Source organism: Lissotriton helveticus, chromosome 12 (genome assembly GCF_964261635.1).
Source record: "Lissotriton helveticus chromosome 12, aLisHel1.1, whole genome shotgun sequence".
Lineage (NCBI taxonomy): Eukaryota > Metazoa > Chordata > Amphibia > Caudata > Salamandridae > Lissotriton > Lissotriton helveticus.
The window spans coordinates 42,008,001-42,028,136 of record NC_136073.1 but is presented as its reverse complement, the minus strand read 5'-3'; the positions used below and the strand labels follow the sequence as shown (position 1 = coordinate 42,028,136).

The 20,136-nt window shown below is 44.1% G+C and overlaps 1 protein-coding gene across 1 annotated transcript in view; it reads right to left on the bottom strand.

Annotated features, from left to right (window-relative positions):
• The window catches only part of GIGYF1 (GRB10 interacting GYF protein 1), a 1,662,840-nt gene that overhangs the window by 1,517,802 nt on the left and 124,902 nt on the right, over nucleotides 1–20,136 (bottom strand). The window contains exon 2 of the mRNA XM_078668650.1: nucleotides 3,095–3,324. The gene's annotated coding sequence lies outside the window, so the exon portion shown is untranslated. The remainder of the gene's footprint in view (nucleotides 1–3,094; nucleotides 3,325–20,136) is intronic.

The window sequence follows — 20,136 nt, the reverse complement described above, 5'->3', positions numbered from 1 at the left end:
TAAATAAATGGCATTGTCATTTACATTGCCAATAGCTTAATCTATCTCAAATGTGAGACCTATTGTACCCTACTGGACAAGCTCAGCAGACAGCAATTACTACGCCACACACACTCCCACCCAGAGCCACACACACCCCCACCCAGGGAAGCAAGCACAGCCAGGGGGCAGGGAAGCAAGCACAGCCAGGGGGCAGGGAAGCAAGCACAGCCAGGCCACCGGAGGATTCTGGGACAGAATTAATACAGACTAAACGTATGGCTTATCAGATCCAAGCAAACTATGTGCGTTATCTTCTCTCCGAGCCTTGAGAAGTAAGGCCCCCTTGACAGGACAGCATGCCTCTGGGGACCTTTAGCTCTATTCCCCAGCCTCCCCTAGAGGCCTGGAGCACTGCACCCACAGAAAAGGTGCAACTTGTCCCTCCTGAAAGGCATTCGAGAAATCTAAAACCGGGCCAGTCTGTCCTTTGTGACCTAGAAAGACGCGCCTCGGGACTACAGCTGCCGGACCCTTGTGGCTTCTTCCTTACGGGGGACTGGGGCTGTGAGTCTCTAGCGCCACCTACAGTTCTAAAAACACATAGGTTAGCTCCTTAAGACTTGACTTTATCCACCAGGACAGTGTTTCCGACCCGTGCCTTTCTGCTGTAAATCGTTATCAGAATCAAAACTACAGCACCCAAAATGCTGTAGGTACGATCGAAAATGACAGCGCAATCTTTACATCTTACGGCCCCCTAGCCCTTGAGTGCCGTGCTCAACTACATTATTTTATTTGGACTTTGATGTATCCAGTACTGCTTACGTCATCTAGACTAACAATATACAGCCGGTGAATTCATTTTGCTCTCCTATGAAGTTTTTCAGGCACAAATTGCGTGACCCAGAGTACATTCAAAATTCATATGGAATTTGCCTACACGTTGCAGTCAAAAGGAACAGGTGGGATTTTATAAGAAAACTTTCATCTTCGGGTTTTTCACAGACATACAAATCTTGGTTTCATACATCTGTAGAACATGGAGCTTCCAACAGTTTGGCCTTTGCCCTGAATCTTCCAATGGGTGTTATACGCCTGCTACTTAGTCTCTGGTGCTACATTTCTCAATACCTACTACAGCCAGCACATACGGTTGTCGTTCACGTCCGGGTGTTGGTTTGAGTAAGGCCTTTGTTTGGCCACGTGACGCAGGCTGGGCGGAGAACTAGAGTGGTGGGAGGGGGGGGTGTTGCTACACGCCGTGAATACTGATGCAGTTGGGTGGCGGGAGGGTCAGAGGTGTTTGACCTCAAGCTTGCAGTACGTGCAGGATGTGACCAGCGCCTCAATTTGGAAACAAACTGCTATCGCCACACTGCAGCTATGAAGTTGTGATGATACTACACCATAAAAGGGGCTTTGGGTGCGTTCAGATAAAAAAGGACAGTAAAAAGAAGAGTAACTTGACAAATTAATCGTTTGGTTACTGTTTCGCTGCCCAAAAAAATAATGCAACTCCTCCATGGGGTTTGATGATATGCAAGGTTACAATATGATTCAATGCCATCGATGACTTACTGCGCCAGCCCTTGGGATGCACTTAACTGCATGCGCTGTGGGAGTTTTAGTCTTGGCTCTCTTCGACGAATTTACTCACATCAACGCAATGATTTGTTTAAAAAAACGTCATGACGGGGATAATGTGTACCGTAGCTTTACTTTTACTGTGCATGGCATGTCCGGATTGAGCATCGGTACTTTAAATTGTAACAGTGCAGATTAAGATCATGAGGTCTAACTCAGGCCTCTACAGTGTAACATGGTCTACTGAGCTACCAGACCCGGCTCCGAAAGGTCGACACCTTCAGAACTCAGGCCAGTCCTGGAAGAGGAAAAGCCCCCGCACTATCCCTCTACATGCCTTTACACTGCTTCTAAGTTGCAGAAGGCAGCCGACCCTCCTCCGCGACTGGGCTGTTCCTGCTCTTCAAACAGCTGTTGTGCCGGTGCCTGAATGCACACCCACACATGGACACACGGACAGCGGGGGGGGGCAGAACGGGCACATGGACAGCAGGAGGGGGGGCGGGAACGGGATATAAAAAATAATGAAAATGCCGATTACCTGCAAGTAAAGTGAAATCGCGCAGCCCACCCCTGCTCGGAGTAGGGAGCGGGTCGGGTCTGCGTCCTCACAGGGAGAGCGAGCAGGCTGGTGTGACGAAGGATGCAGAGACAAAAAAAAATAAAAGCACCGCCCACCGCCGCATGACGTGGGCAAAAAGGGAAAAATTCTCAGGAACGCCCACAAATTGCCTCGGACAATGACGGACAGATGTCTGTTCCAATGGCTAGCCTCCATTTATGGAGCTAGCCAATGGAACAGAGAGGCGGAACAAAGCCACACAGTGTAAGACATAAGATTTCGCCCTGCGCGAAAGGCTGCTGCGCAGCTTTCGACAGGCGAAACCTAAAAACGTATTCTTGAACACAAACAATGCCCTGGGCATCGGGTTATAGGAATACCACAACCCTGTTTGTTAATTAAAAAAAGATATATAGTATATAGCAATGGAAGTGTATTCATATGTGAGAGGAGGAGGACGGAAGGAAGTAATTGTATTCACGGCCACTTGTGAAGCAACAAATCTGTAATACTTTTTGAAAACACAAGAGCACTAAAATCTCAAATGCCTGCATGTCAAAGCATCACCGGGGGGGGGGGGGGGGGGGGGGGGGACCTATTAACGTGCGATTTTGGGGGAGGAACGGTGTTTGATATAGCCCGAACTCGATCCGAAGGTATCAAAGCTCTTTACATGAGCACTAGTTGCATTACAGATGTTCCTGCCGAGACTCAAACCCGGTTCCTCAGCTTCGAGGTCATCCCCTCTAGCCCGATAAATTAAAATGTGCCTATAAAAGCCCTTCCAATTTTTCCAAACATTACTCAAACTGTGCCCTGTGTAACAGACCAGGAGCAATTACTGGCAAGGCTAGTCTAATATACATGGTACCTTAGTGCATGTTTATATGCAACGCAATGTGCCCCATCTCAAGTAGCTGGAAACAAAGCACTAATATACATTAAGATAAAAACAAAAGAACTTACGGTGGGTGCAGGTTGTGGTGGCTCCCTGCAATATTGTCACTTGTTCATCGCATCAACACTGCAGTGTTTCCACTAGGGAGGTTAGTTTGGTTTGTATTTGTGCCAGGGGGATACTTGGGGTAGGGAAAGGGGCAGGCGAGGGATAAAGGGTATAAAGAGAAAGAGGACCTTTCAAACGGTCTCTGGACTTCCCATCAGCAGTCAAAGGTCTTCACATCTGAAATTTTAACCTGTGAGGATAACAGGAGACAAATACTGGAGTTAAAAGGATACAAGATGAGAGGGCCTACACTTAGGTATGCATTTCTGAAGCTACAGACTCCTTAAGAAACCTTCTCACTAAAAGAACCACAATACTATATGCAGATTTTACTCCTACAAGTCAACCTTGGAGTCCAATATGGTTAAACACTTCCCACACGACCACCACGCTCCCTTTTTAATATACCTGGGACTACAATTTAAAGGTTTTTCCAGGAGTACAACAATTATTACTTTAACAAAGTCAACTAAGTAGATCAGGTTGTAGGTAAACATGAAAGGCAGTTCTGCCTTGTGGTAAGAAAAAAAACGGATGAAATTGTAGCCAAGCCTTTCAGTCACTAATGGCAAATTCAGACCACCTCATCTGTCAACAGGACTCCAATGTTAGTCTCGTTCACAAGGGCTGCTGCGTCGGGAACAAAAGCAGCATATTAAAGTAAAACAAGTGTCGCTTCCTACCCGGTATCCTGGATTTTGGGACTGGTCACAGACACATCCACAGAACGGTACCTTACCACCAAAACCCACATGCCCCCAACGTCAAGCACAAATCTGAAATCTACTCCAAGCAATTGGAAGTACTACTACTCTATTAAACCCAAGTATGACGTTTGACACCCAAGCAGGAGGAGTCAATAGCAGTTTTGAAAAGATTGGGTATTCTGGGGATCTTCTCAGCTCCTCAACCAAAATGTCCCCTCTGCATGGAACGTCTGTCTGCTCCTTATGCAGGAACCAATATGGAAAACCCCTGAATGCTAGAACACTATGTAGCTGTCTATGTATGATAAATGTGAGGCTCCAAAGGCAATTAAATCAGTTATGGGCCACAGCTGCGTTGTGATGAGGGACCTAGGATTGGTTGCTGGACAGCTAAGTCCAAGCCCTTCTCAGCACATCTCGTAAATATGTCCGACAGTTTAGGAGTGATGTGATCAAACTACCTACCAACCCTTTCATTGGGCAGGCCTTCCAACAGCCCACATAGCAGATCTCAGCCACAACAGACTAGTATGAGAAGGTCACAGTGGTGAACAAGCCTTCCTTCAAGTAGTTGTAGTGCTTGGCCACCTCCCAGAACAGTTATCTTCAATTTCCTCATTGCCAGGTGCCAAACCGCAGTGTAGACCTGGGGAGCAAACACTTACTGACCTGATAGATGGATACACTAGGTGTTTTTTTTTTACTCTTTCATCTTGAAATCAAATACATTTGCAGCATATCTTTGACAATAGTAGGCATAGTTCTATTTCATGAGTAAAGAGCCTAAGCTCTTCAGCACCTTTGCTAGCAAATGTAATGAACTGCCAGGAAAAATTAATACTGGTTCTCTGCCAAACAACAAATAGCTAGTGTGTGGCGAATAAGCTTTACCCAAGGCATCAAACCTTACCTACACATGCAATTCTCCAGTTTGCTATCGAAAGGGACAGAGGATCACATGTAACCCTAGTACTCTATCTTGGGAATCTTGAATGAATTGGTTAAGATCTTAATCAACTGGCAACTTGTAGAATGGGAAGGTGGACATTTATTCAGTGAGGATTCATTAAGGGATAACTGGTCTTACGCACCATTATAACTTGACCACTGGGTATGTGGGCAACTGCAAGCAAAGGAAAAGGTGAGTATCATAAGAAACATGCTAAAAACCTAACAATGTACTGCGAGGATTGGGCCACTCAGCAATCTGGTCTGGTGCCAAAAATTGAGCAGTACTGCTTCATAAATGAATGAATGATCTGCAGAAAGCTATGTCGAATTTCCCACAGAAACTATCAGAGCCACTCTGCCTGTTGTGCAACAAGTCAGAGTTTCCTGAAGTGAGAAAGCCATTAGTTTGCTTGAATGTTATCAGTGAATGAATAGACTAATCACTGAAAGGTATTTTCCCCTTGTTCTAGCAATACTGGGGCCAGGTTTTCAATACCAGGGTGTGAAAGAACCTTTGTCAAACAAACATTTTAAAAGAATGAACAATTTGGTATGAATTAAATAAGACTTCGGAAGATAGACTTAAATTTAAGAAGAATTTTAAAACAATCATGCTCTACTGAGTTCAACTTTATTTCATGGTTTGGAACTCCTAGTACGTCAACAATAAAACAAGATAGCAAAAGGTAGTAACAGCAAGTTAAAATAGGATTTCAAAATCAGATACCCCTTATAGCACCAACAAAAGCATTCAATGCAAAATAAATGTTAAAATAGTACAAAACGTGAATACAAAACGTGAATACAAAACATTTAATTTGGGGGGTTGAGCAATAAATACATAGCCTTAGCAGTCGCGTGAATAGAGAATATTAAAGAGGGGTCTCAGCAACTTATGATAATATAACAGCAAGGCAGGACATATAAAAAACATGTTTAAAATCCTAGCTTCTATTTTTACAAAAAAAAAAAAAAAAAAAAGAATAAAACAGGATCTCAAAACCGGATCCCCCTATGGCATCATCCACTGCGTTTAGTACAAGTGCAAAAATAAATTTAAAAAATGATCAATACAAAACATTTCATTTGGAGGGGTGAATAATACATAGCCTCAGCAGTCGTACCAACAGAGACTCAACCGCTTCGCCGTGGCACAAATTCCGCCGCGGCGATATTTGATATGTGCACACGCCCACTGTGACGTCTAACGGCCGGGGGCCGCCCGACGCATGGAAGCGGTTAAAAGGAGGGCTCAGCCATTTACGACGAGAAAGCAGCAAGGCAGCCAAATAAGTAAAACAGGTTTCAAATCTTGGTGTACCATACAATTTAGATGTTAAAACATTCAGCGGTACAATACTTATGCAGAGTAGTGCCCAGGTGTCTAACAACCCCCCCCCCCCCCCCCCATGTTATGTAAATGTAATCTATAAAGCATCTGAAAAAACCAAAGGGGTATCTACGCTAGTGTAGAAATACAGGCAGGTATTAGTTACTGAAAAGCTCTGTTTAGAGAAGCCTTCTAAAGTGAAGGCGATAAGAGCACTTTCAAAGTTGAGGGTAGATGGCCAGCTAGAAGAAGGTTTTGACCCCAGAGAAGACAAGCATTTGCAATGCAATAGGTCTCGCATTTACACAAGTTTGAGCTATTGACATTGCAAATGACAATGCCTTTTATTTTTGTTTTCCTTTTTAAAACATAAATAAAAAGGCTTTGTCATTTACCATGCCAATAGCTTAAACACACGTAAATGCGATACCTATTGCATGCTTGTTTTTTAATTTTGTTAGACAACTACATGAAGTCTTAATACAGCTTTACATTATACATTGAAAATGCAAATGTTTGATGTATGTAATGTACTGCTGTATTACGATAGTTATTTTTACATTGTAGCTTTAAAGTATTATATTGAGAGCGGAATAAAACTAAGAGGGTTGGACAGTTTATGGATTTCCCTGTAACTAAGCTTGTGTTTGGTATGAAATTACAAGTGTTCCGCTCTCTGTGCTAAAACTTCTCACTTCGCTCGCAATGTGATGTATTCCTATAGGTACTGTATCGATTCCCCTATTCCTGACCCTGGTTTGGTTAATAATTAACTAGCAGCCATCCAACGGTGCAAAAACCGTTATCTGATTAAGCAACACCACGGCACAGAAGCGCGTTATCTGATTAGGTCATAACGCATGCCATCTAATTAGACAAGCGATATTCCTCCAGCCCCTGATAAGGCATGAATGAAATGAAATGATTACGCTCTTGTATAGCGCACGACTACCCGTAGGCATCTCGGCGCTTGCTTAGGGAACCCGTCCTGGTATTCCCCTGTGAGATAACCCAGCAGGGTGTCCACAAGGTGAAAGCCAGGCATCCCGCCGCGAGGGGCCGTAGTGGAGATTAAGCAAGCTATTGCCCAGAGTCGCAGAGTGTGACCCCGTGAGTTGAGTAGGCACCGAAACGAGAATTATCGAGTCCGTGGAATTTTTGAGCCCGAGACCCGCCGAGGCGGGGAATCGAACCCTGGTCCACGGCTGATCTCAGCTTCCAGGTCTGCCGCCTCTAACCACTGAGCCACGCTTCTCCACCATACGAGTTCTCAAAACAAATCAAACCTACAGCGACCTGGGAAATTCCCATAGCCATTGTTTTGATTTCACCGAGAACTTCAGTAAAAGAATGTGCGAACGAACCCGTTCATATGACATCCTTATTGACGTATATATGTCCATCCTTACGTCAATCTCGGCACCTTTCAGGTATAAATATTACCGACATTGCCTTAAGCAAACACATGCGGTGGTGACGAGATTGGAGCAGCGAGACGTGCCGAGGAGCCCAGCAGAGAGCGAAGCCCACAGGCGCTGCACCTCCTTCCTGACGCGCTGAGAACGAAACGCTGCCTTTCTCCTGCTGAGAAATCCAGCTCCGGCGCTTCCAAGCAGCCCTCGCAGGTAGCTGGAATATAAAGACCTGGGATAAGAGATACCAGCCCTCCACCATTCTAGATCTCAGGTACAGAACTGAATAACCCCTTGCAGAGAATTCTCGAGTCAGTCCCTTGGCAAAACAAACTTAACTTAAACTGCTACTTATCTACTCCCGCCCACGTATTAGGCTTAGGTCAAGTACACTGGGGTAGGCGTGGTTAGAAGCACCAGTTGAGTACGATTAGTCAAATGTATATATGTATGTATCTATTTTATCCATTTTAAGTATCATATGGCTAAGAAACCATATCAATGCTTTGACAGTATTATTTTATAATTCTGTCTTTACTGTATGCACTTTACTTAACTACAAGTATTGCAATAATAGCGATTCATTTCTCTTGTATGAGAAAAGACTGATCAATAAATAACATCTTATTGAACACGCCCGTCTTTTCCTTTTCTCTACAATCTGGTGATACTAAGAATGCACTGAACTGACTGAGTAAAATAAGTTGTCTTTTGTTTTCACACGACTCTGGAGATACACTCTTGATTAGGGGAGAGCAAAGTTGTCATGTTCTATGGTTGTCAGAAACTAAATCCCTTCTTGTCTATCCAGGGAGGTTAAAATCCTCCTTGCCTATTCGAGAAAGTTTCTAGTGAACTCTGAGCTAGCTGGCAAACCCAAAACTTTAAGTCTAATATCATCGGTAGAAGACCTAGTTAACCTCTGCCCTAGGTCTATACTATTGAAGATATTATTCCAATGCGCAGAGCCTATTGGGATAATAGGAACTACACTACAGCAACAATAAGGATTTCCCATAAACGCCATCTCCAAATAACAGAAAAAGCACCGTGATTCTATTCAGTATCTCTTGCCATGTAAACTGAAAGCTTTTCAATTGTGCATTTCCCAATTCTGCAGGCTTTTATTTTTACATCCAATCCTGAGCCTGTTTCTGAGCTTCATAAAAGTCACATGTGCAAGGCCAGTACCAGCCTCACTGGTGACTTTAAACTCTTCTGTGGTAGACAGCACCCCAGTGATTACGTGGAGGCACTCAGGGCTTTAAGTAGGCTGAGTCCTGCCTATGCACAGCACCGACAGTTCTAACAAACGCAGCCAAAGTGGACGATGCTGAAAGAGGTGCCGTAAACAAACAAGCTCAGCCAAAGCAAACGGCGCTGAAAGCGGCACCGTAAACGAACAAGCGCAGCCAAATGCGGACGGTGCTGAAAGCGGCACCGTAAACAAACAAGCGCAACCAAAGCAGATGGAGCTGAAAGCAGTGCCGTAAACAAAAAAGCGCAGCCAAAGTGGTTGGCGCTGAAAATGAAAAGGAGTGCTTACCGTCTTTTAATGGAGAGCATGTAAAGCCGCCAGTAAAAGATCCAGTCCGGGTGGGCGGGCCAAAAGAGGACAGGGTGGTAACAAGGAGGGACTAAACAACCTCAGTTACAATCATAAGACACTGTTTAGAATACCCAATGACGCAAAATGATGCAGACCAATTGAAATTACGGGCGGAGCCGAAACAACTTCTAAAAGTATATTGATTCCAAGAAGCACTAGCAGAGCAAGCAGCGCATGCACGCTGCAACGCTAGGTGAGACCTAATTAGCATGCTACATAAATGCCACCAATCTGTGGTAAGTAATGTACAGATTGGGCCAATGTATCTATTGCACGTAGCACTCAGATATATATATATATATATATATATAAACATGGTGCATGTGGTGTCCATAGGTAAGGGTACAAGCCTCTGGAAGGCACATATTTCTGGCATTGCTGGAGGAAAGGGGATTGTGCGGAACTCCTTATACAATCCTGCTCAAGTGGGCTGGTGTGCACAGAGTAAACTAAACAAATTATATCTGGTCCAGGCGTGTACATGTAAGATCCAACATAAATCCTAGCTAGTAAACCACATCCAAATACATGTCCTTTGTTTTATGGTGCCCTGCTGGCACCCATGGTTATCAAGAGTATACATCAGAAAAGTAAAATATGAAAACATAGCTCCATGCCCATAATAACCCAACATGCAACACTGCCCAAGTGGGCTAAAGTTCCTTACAATTGTGTACAGATGTCAACACTAGTGAGAATAGTTCTGCAAATGTGGGCTATCGTATCACACACTGGCAAATAGGTCTAACGTAACACAAAGTAGTGCTATGTGCTACTTTGCATCAAGTTGATTTACCATGGGGGTATATGAGCATTTATATGCACCCACTAATAGATTTTAATGCATGGCTCTACCTAATAAAAGAGATAGCTAAGACTTTACGCCAAAATGTATGCCTCCATTTTTACAATCGTAACTTTGGAGAAAAGTTCTCTTCTCCAAACGTTACTAACGTTGCATGTGTGTTGCAATGTACATACAGCACACATGAAGACTTGGAAAAGTTTAAAACATGGTCTAAGCATAATATGTTGTACTTGAAGGGTACTCTTTGAGTAAAAATCCTATACTGGACATTCAGCACACAACCCGGCACTATGATGCAAGGGTCTTTTTATAGCATAAGTCTGCCTATGGTATGCCAGCGCAGGGGAGAGGGAAATAACGCCACATCTAGGTAGATTTGGAGCCGTTTCTCGCTCTCACTTTGACTCAACGCAGCAGAGCTACTTTGGCTGCTGCACAGCATCAAGTTTAGTAAACCTGCCCCCTTTGCTCCAGTTCTCATTTGCATTCTTCTTACAGTGTATTAATAAAATTAATAAAAATGACAATTACCTGCCGCCCAGGTTATTGTTATAGCTTAGAGGGCTTGGAATAGTCTGAATTGTCACTCTTGTAGGAGAGTCAACTATCACTGGCAGCATAGCAGGGGCAATGTGTGGTGCAAGCTGCAGTGGACTCCTGATGAGAGCCCTGGCACTCCTTTATTGACAAATTAAGCACTGCCGGTACCAATCCCATGCTCTACTCAAGCCCTCCGCCTCTAGGGGCGAGGTCCGCGCTGTGTAAACATTCCAAACACCGTGAAGCAGAGAGATGAGCTGCGCGCTTGGCATCTCGCCTGCTTTGTGCTAGCGCCTTACCATGTTTCTTAACCTACGTTTTAGGCGCTGTTAATTTCGTATAAAGATCCATTTACTCCCAATCGAGGAATGAATGAGCCGTGTGCGTTTACTGACCGGAGTGCCAACTGGGTAACAAACAGAGCGGAGATAAAATCCCTGCTTCCCAGCTTCATCAAATCGTGTGATCCTGAGCAAACGCCTTCATCTTTCCGTGTCAGCTACCAACAAATTCAGGTGCGAAGAAAAAAACGCACTGAGGCTGACAATTAGACACCAGACGTTATAGATCAGTAACTTCAAGGTGTTTCTTTGCTACTCACCGTTACCATCAGAGGATAGTGCTTTGTACTGACCTAGGTCAAAGTTGGCGCTTTTCAAATCTCTCACTCACATTCCCCGAGTCCCGGTCACATTATATTCACGCATACGTATTATGCAGCACTTCCAGGTACATCATAGAACTTCTTCGGTTACAATTCGAACCATAAAAGTAAAAACATTGATATATCATATATACATTACACCAATAATATCATAAACCCATAAAAAGCAAAATTAATAAATCCTAGTATACCTCAATCTCATAGCAGCTTAAAACAAGTACAATAAAAACTCACCGCCGCAGCCCGGCTTGAACAGGAAGCCAGGCAACCTGTGTTGGGACGGGGGCGGGGCCGCAAAAAGACAGGAAGCAGACGGGAGCCTACCCCGCGCTCCTGTGCTGAAGCGCTCCTGTGCCCGTCAGCCGGAAGATTTGCGTGTCAGCTAGCGGGGCTCCCATGCTCGTGGAGAGCCCCGCCTGCTGCTGAGGATGACCCGCTGCCTGCCGAAGGAGAGAGGGACACACGAAAAGAACTCGGTGAGAGGGGTGTGAGGGAGGGGGGGGGGGGACATGTGTGCGCGCGAGTGTGTCTGTGTGTGTGTGTGTGTGTGTGTGGTGTGTGTGTGTGTGTGTGTTTGTGCCTGTGTGTGCACGTGTGTCTGTATGTATGCATGCATGCATGTGTAAAAAGATCCGATGACTGGTGGGGGGATGTAAAGTGAAAGTAAGCAGCGCGCGTGTGTGTTTCAGTCTGTGTGGTGGCTGGCTGTGTGCGCACGCGTGGACGGAGGAGACGTGCGCGTTCGCGCACCCAAATCTGGCCGCTTTCAAGCTCGTAACACCCTCTTGTCCTCCTTCCCTCGTGACAGGCAACATTAGGTCTCCAGCTGTACCAGCTCGACCTAAAAACGAGGTAAGAGCATTTCAGACCCTGACTCACCAGTCTCCCTGGTTTCACTGGTCCACCACCGGGTCTTCCGGATTATCGTTCTGGGGTTAGCGCTCTAGTCCCTCTCCACTTCCTGCCATAAATGCAGGAGTGTGACCGGCCGTGCAGCGGATTCAGTTCACTTTGAGGCGCGTCTGGTGCCTTTTAACAGTGGCTTACACGTTTTTACGGTGTGTACTGTGTTTTTATCGATTTTAAATTGTGCACCTCTGTTTTTAGTTTACTATAACTGGGCATTGCAAACAGGGCCGGGAGGGTGCTGTTGTCTCGGGTGGGCGCTACGGGAGCATTTTTGAACTTTTAGCATTTTAGACCCTGACTCACCCGTCTCCCCTGTTTTCCCTGGTCCACCACCAGGTCTTCTGGATTTTTGTGGAGGGAACTGAGGGATGGAGCATACTTCCTCCGTCTCCAGCACCACTTTCGGCCTGGCAGGGCCTACCGCCATCGTTCTGGGGTTAGCGCTCTAGTCCCTCTCCACTTCCTGCCATAAATGCAGGAGAGAGACCGGACGGGCAGCGGGCGCCCCGAAGGAGTGCCCAAGGCAAGCCAGTCTGCGCCTGTACGGAGCCAGGACCCCTGTCTCGTACAGAAGAGAGGAACTCCTTGCCCTACGCTATACCGGACCCATTAGCCACAGTCTCCCCCATTACCTGTGTGGTGAATCAAAGAGTATACTTGCTGTGTGTGCAACTTCTCCCCCTATACGCGTGGGGGGGGGGGGGGGGGGGGGGGGGCTAATGCATGGTACCCGGAGAGCCCATGTCCGTGAAATAGAAGGACAGAGGGGCGCAAAGACACCACTGTGTGCTCCTCAATACCAGATCACTCATTAAAATAAAATGGAATTTGCAGATTTCATGAGTTAGTACAATGCGGATATCTGCTTTTTTACAGAGACCTGGGCCAATGAGGAGTCTGACCCAGATATCAAGACTGCAATCCCGGAGGGCTTTAACATACAAAGGCTGGATAGCATGGATCAGAGAGGAGGGGTCTGGCCATTGTATATCGCAACACACTTGAGGCAAGTTTTACCCCAATGTCCCAGCTTGACTGAAGCACTTACGTTTGGGCTCAATCTAAACAAATCATACACGTTTCACGGAATGCTAGTATACCGACCTCGAGACCCAAGTAAGAGTTTCACTGATAAAATCCAGTAGAATCCTGTGCGACTCATGCCAGCTTTACGCTGGTAGGGGACAGGGCAGTTGGTTGACATGCTGAACAGCTTCAATTTACATCAACTAATAGATGCTCCCATGGCAAGCCATTTGCTAGATTAAGTCTTCACCAATAATGCAGACCTAGTCATTGACTAACTTCTGCCACTCCTATGGTTGGATCACAAGTCCATTTTCTTCTCAGTCACAACCACAGGCAACAAAATAGATAGCACGAGCGTTAACAGAACAATCAAATACAGGCCCTGGAAGCATACTAAAGTGGCAGCAGTGTGTGAGGCCCTATCTCAATCGGCTCCTTTGCCTGAGAGCAATTTAGACTGCGCCACTATTAGCTTCACACACTGGTATGACGCGGCTTGTTCTAAAGTAGTACCTGAAAAAATGCTACATATCCGGTCATAAAAAGGAAGAAAAAAAAAAAAAGCTTTGGGCAATTATTCTTCCGGTCTATGACTATTGTTACAACTACTGTGCCTTCTTCCTGGACTGGAAGTGCCATTGTTCCTGTATTTAAAAAGGCAACCGTAATCTACCCATTAATTCTCTACAAATTGTTTAGCAAGATGCAGTGGGCAAGGTTTTGACAAGATGCCAATTGGAGGACTTAAACTGGGTTGAGAATAATGATACCATTAGAACAATTTGTTTTTAGAAAAAAGCACTGCACTTTAGTTAATATTGCAGCTTTGATTGTATCAGGAGGTACCCTGAATATATGCTGGCTTTATTGATTCCCCCCCCCCCCAAAGTTAATAAAGTTGATCGCCCAACCCTGTGGAAAATGTTTAATTTTGAAATGCCTAGCAATTTATTGTATCTAATTATTGCTCTTCATTCCTCTACATGGTGTCAGATACTGTTAAGTGGGGATTGGGGACTATCTGCAGTTATTTTCACAAACAAAAAGCTTGAAGCAAGTATGTCTGCATGCTCTTTTCCCCTACCATATCCCTAGCTACCTGTCAAAAAGCGCAGGTTCTCTGACAGTAACGTGGGCTACCCTTTGACCTGCCGGTTATATGCTGATGACCATGTGCTCCTTGAATTGATTCCTAAAGGCCTGGATAGTTGTTTAAGTGCACTACAACAGTATAATAGAACAAACGTTTTGAAAATGAACTCAAAAGGTAAGGTATTATGCTTTTGGGTTAAAAGATAGAGCACCCATTCTAATTATTCTTGGCCTCTTGGTACACAAAAACTGGAAACAGTTAAATTCTTACCTTTCCTAGGTAAAATAAGGTGTAGTGTATTGTATTAAATGATGCTGCACATAGAGGGGCGTGGAATCTAATAAAATATCTACTTGTCCATGGGGCAGGTTGCTTCATAAATCTATTTGTCCTGTAACAAAATCCATTTGTCCCTTTTGTGCCATGTAATGCAGCAACAAATTATGGCAGCAATCTCGGTATATATAAGAGCTCCGAAATAGTCTAATTATGCCAGGGCTCCTTCCATAGTAGGGTTTGAATACTTTCAATTCTCTTATGTTGCCATGTTTCCGCAGATGTACATACTGGGGCTGAATGTAATGGTAAGCAACAGATCCAGGGTTGCCATGTTCGTTTGAGTCTGTGCAAACGTACTAACTTACATGATTTAAGGGTTTTCACAAGCTCTTCTCTGTTTTCCCATACTGAGAGGTTGGAACATTACTCGTGATAATGGCAGGCATAAAACTTTCAGGGTTGTGACAAAAAGTGGTTGGAGGGAAAGTGAAGTTGCAAACACAGATTTTCTCAAACAAATCTACACTTGGATATTTGCTCATGCTGAAATGCAGTTAACAGATATTTCCTAGGAGTACTATTTATTGGCCTACTTGTGTAAAGTCTTGTAAATTCACAAAAGTACTATATTTGTACTTGATGCAAGGACATGAGTGCACTTTTGAGACTTTAATTGGGTCCCTATTTAGGTCTGGTCTTAACCATGACCTTTTGTGTTTATTCAAATTCTCGCTCTTTCGCTCTCTTTCTCGGTCTATTGGCTAGGTTCACTATGAGTGACAGCATTCTGTTCTTTCACAAGGAGCATAGACAGTTTTCTTCCAAGCCTGGATCTTCTGTGGCAATGTGTGCTTTTTGAGACCAAAACAACTTTTGTTTTTGCCAATGTTTGTTATAATGGTGATTGCCTGGCACCTCCCATACCAATAAGGTTTTGCAAAAACCATGCCAAAACAAGTCACACTGACAAAACCAAAAGATACACCAACAATTTCAGCCCTACTAACTTTACCAATGCTTGTTTATTTCCCCCCCCCCCCCCACCCCCCCCCCCACCCCCCCCCCACCCCCCATAATCTTATTAAAACTGGTTACACAGATATTCCATTATAAATATTTGGGGGAAATACTAGCATACATCAACTCACTTTACTAAATGATGTTGCAAAGAAATGGTACCTAAAACGTTACAGTAGTTTAGCAAAATGTTTTTGCATTTTGTGAACATTTTATTTTGAAAGCAAAGAATAGTCAATCTTCCTTTCAAGCTTCTGCAAATATTCGCATCAGCATTCTGGGAGCAGTATACATAGCCATCTTGCTCTTTTTTCAGATACATAGCTTCATATTGCTAAACATCAAACGTGTACACGTTTTTATACTGGAACCACTGTTAGTAGTGCAGTCTGAGCTAACAACATTTACTAGGAGCGCTCACCCTAATAATAAAGGCTTTGCATTAATGAGCACTAAATACAAATTGGAACAGCATTAACACATGGACAAAAATATTACCTTAACTGCAGGCAATTGCTTTCCCTGATCTATAATGCGGTACTGTAAACTGGCGTCCAAAGGGTTTGTGCTGTAGGGGGTGGGCCTACTTGGTCCCAAGGACAAAATACACATGAAAACCGGTTGCCCTTGACCTGAAACAATGTCTCGGGCATCGAGCTATAGGAATTCCACATCCCTGGCATATATCCAATAGCGTTTGTAAGGCACAATTAAAAGCAGGGGGCTGGACGCATTGTTATACGGTCATGGGGCAGAGGCATTAATCTCTTCTCCTGGCTGTGTATCTGTTCAAAATGCTGCCTAACCTGCTGTATGCTGTTGCATTAATTGATATGGGAAAGTAGGGCTTTTAAAATGACAGAAGGACAAATATTAAGGGGAGTACTATCAATCAATACTTCATTAAGATTAGAATGTGTATTTGAAAGTTCAGTTGTACAGGGTTTGGTGGAAGTGATGCAGTTGGGGTCATTGCCTTGTGAATAGTGATTGGAACGCTCTGCAACCTTATGTATAAAGACATTTTCTAAATGAAGAGACAAAGCTGTATTTATAAAAAAAAATAATAATAATAAGTTTATAAAGCACTCGATTGCCGTGGCGTCTTGGCGCTGAAAGCGGTGAGACCGTGATGCTCTGCAGGTTCATGTAGCTTATTTAGAAGGGAAACAGCCAGGATTTAAGTATTTTCCTAAAAAGCTGCAAGTTAGGTTGCAGCCTCATTACAGTTGGCATCTTGTTCCATTGAGTGGCTACACGATCGGAGAAGCTCCTGCCTCCCCATCTAGCTCTGCAAAATTTAGGAGTTTGAACAAGACCCACATTAGTTGATCTTAGGTTCCTCATAGGCACATTCCTTAGTAATAGTTTTTGGATATCAGCAGCTTCTCCACCATAAAGTGCCTTATGGACCTGACAGAGGGCCTTAAACTCCACTAGTTGCTTTAATTCCAGCTGAGGTAGAATGGCCTTTGGGGATATTTAAAAGCAGAAGAGCAGCTGCATTTTGTAAATACTGTAATTTGGACAAATGAGCTTTGTCAAAGCCCACAAAACATGCATTACAGTAATCTATTCTAGATAGAAAAAGAGTTACCACCACAGTTATCCAGTATTGGGGTATCTTTCATAGATTTACATGCCTGAATCATTCCCCGTCGCCGAGGTGGGAGTCCCACGGTAAATACAAAAGTAGTGCCCAGAGTAAATAGTAGTAGGCTAAAAGAAAAAGCCTAAGACTTAAGTTTTAGTAGCCTATCTACATCATTATAGTAAAAAGAACCAACGATTGGTCCCAGCCAATCAGCTGCTAGCACCCTCTAGAACCTTCCCAGCAGAAGCAGTTCTCAGATTTTCACCGCACGTCGCGTGTGAAGGGAGTCTCCCTGAGCTCTGCTCAGATTCTTTAACTATTACTTCTTTTTGGATCATCCAAGAATATACTTCATTTCTCTGACCCTGGCACTAATGAGGCAGTAATATGGCGAATTGGCAGAAAACAAGGTAATAGACTACGAAATGGGTCTAATCTTTTTCCTCAAAAACTCACGTTCTGAGAGATGAGGCTATTGTTGGGACTACAGAGACTTAAATCTGTCATTTCTGATGAGGACAACAAGGATTTCTTCACCTCATAGGAGAGGTCAAAGGGAGAGGTCGTGCCGGGAGTCTCCAGAGGGTGCGCAAAAAAGCCAAAAAAAGACTTACCTTGAGTCTTGATAAGGCATTTGTCACAGAGAGGCAATTGTAGAAAACGTCCTCGGAGGCAGATGCTACAACTCCCTTTTCATCCCGACACTTTATCAGGGAAATCCTCATAACCTGGCAATAAGGAGTCCATAACAAAACTCCATGCCTACTATTACTGCCTCATCAATATTGACCTCATCGACTACGACTGTCATCGGCCGCCTCATCGAGCTCAAAAATATTATTGCTTTTTGTCAATTGTTTGTTATATGGTGTGGCCTGGCAGGTTCCACAATAGTTTTACAAAACCATGTCAAGACATGCATTGACAAACCAAAAGGTTGACCACCAATGTGAAACCTATTGGCTTTGCTAATGATTTTTTATTTTCATGTTTCCCCTTAAACTTCTCAAAAAAGGGGGTGGTGATGAACAGAGTGCCTGAATTAAGCAGACCACTCTTACCCAGTCCAAAGATCAGGGCTTGATCCATCACCGTTTTTTAGCTCACTGCACCATCCCAGCTCAGAACTTGGCTATATGCAAATTAGTCTGTTCCTGTCCCAGTGCATGATGGGAACAGGGCAAACCAAACTACCAAGCCAATTCTTGTACTGGGAAGGAAACAAGCTTCCGGGGACCGGTTTCTGCCATTTCAGGCGTCGTCGGCCCGGCTTGCTTGAATCCTGATGGTGCAATGAGCAAGGGACTCACATCTGAGTATACCCTTCCACGCTTATGGTGGACAAAATGATTCAGAAAAGGGGGTGGTGATGAACAGAGTGCCTGAATTAAGCAGACCACTCTTACCCAGTCCAAAGATCAGGGCTTGATCCATCACCGTTTTTTAGCTCACTGCACCATCCCAGCTCAGAACTTGGCTATATGCAAATTAGTCTGTTCCTGTCCCAGTGCATGATGGGAACAGGGCATGCATCAGCACTTTACTAGATGATGCTTCAAGGAAATTGTACCTAAAAGTTGTCGTTTCGCAAAACGTTTATTTCCTACTTGTTTCTAATTTTTTTCTAGTGAACATTATATTTTGAAGACTCCTCAATTTTGCTTTACTGTAAACTGGCAGCCAAAGAGCTTGTGCTGCATGAGGTTTGGCCTACTTGTGCCAAGGTCAAAATAAACATGAAAACTTGTCCTTGACCCCAAACAATATGTCGTGGGAGTTGGGTTATAGGAATTCCACACCCCTGCCCGAATCCTGTCTCGTTGAAGCAGACAGGTCATTAGTGAGGGTTGAATTTCTTCTTCTCCTCCCCCCGCCCCCCAGAGTTACCTCAGGGGGTCTCAGCCTACTCCACCTGGAACTTGGTGAGCGGAACCCCAGGACTCAAAAAATCAATGTTCACATGCCAAAATATAGAACCACAGTAATGCCATGTGTATGCATACACTGAACTATTAGGTGAAACATGTTTATCCCATATTTTACCATATTGTTAGGTTAGCCAGGAGTCATGCATGCCATCATAAGGGAAGGACACTAAAGACATTACTTTTGACCCAGATATGGATTTGTCCGTAACCTTGGATGCTGAAATAAACACAAACGATTAATGCTTTAAAGAACATGGGGAAACTGAGGACTGGAGGTTCCCTGTCTGGAACTCTACTATATGGCCTCCCAGCTCCAGCATGCGGTTTATTGGCTAGATGAGTATGATAACTGGGAAAAGCGATTTCTGGCGGGCTTGCATGGTGACACCTCTCTCCCGGAACTCTTAATGCTTGTCATTACTCCTGTTTGCAAAACGTGTCCATCACGATTCAAACTGGCAACTTTATCAACCCCCCCCCCCCCCCCACCTCCCTTCAATTGTTTTTTTTTTTTTAAATCTTGGGCTCCGAAGCCTTTTATACAAGCATCCCTCAGTAGGCCTCCCTCAAGATTTTAGACTCATTACTAAATGAGACAGTAGAAGTCCATCACACAAAAAGAGTTTTGTCCTAGACTGTGCGCATATGGCATGGACTAGCAATTATTTACAGTTTGAGGATAATTTCTATATACAGATACACTGAGCATCACATTCATCCAAAGCATAGCATGCGTCTACATTCAAGATTTTGAACAAAAACACATGTCAAAAAACACCAATCCTTTCATCATTAACATCAAATTATGGAAGCGGTGTATTGCTGATGTGCTTTGTCATCTGGCGAGGCAGTGAAATAGAAGCCCTCCAATTCGCTGAGTGAGTTAACACCAGGGACAATTTTGAGGTTCACAGTTACAATCAGCAAGGAATCAATTACATTTCTGGACCAGAATATGGTCACAGGACTCCGGCCTGAAGACCGAGGTTTGGTATAAGCCAATGGATAATACCAACCTGCTACAGTATAATAGTTTCCATCCCAAAAGCACCAAGACAATATACCAGTAGGCCAATTTCTCAGACTACGCAAAAACTACAGACAAAAGGGCTTACAACACACATGCCAAACT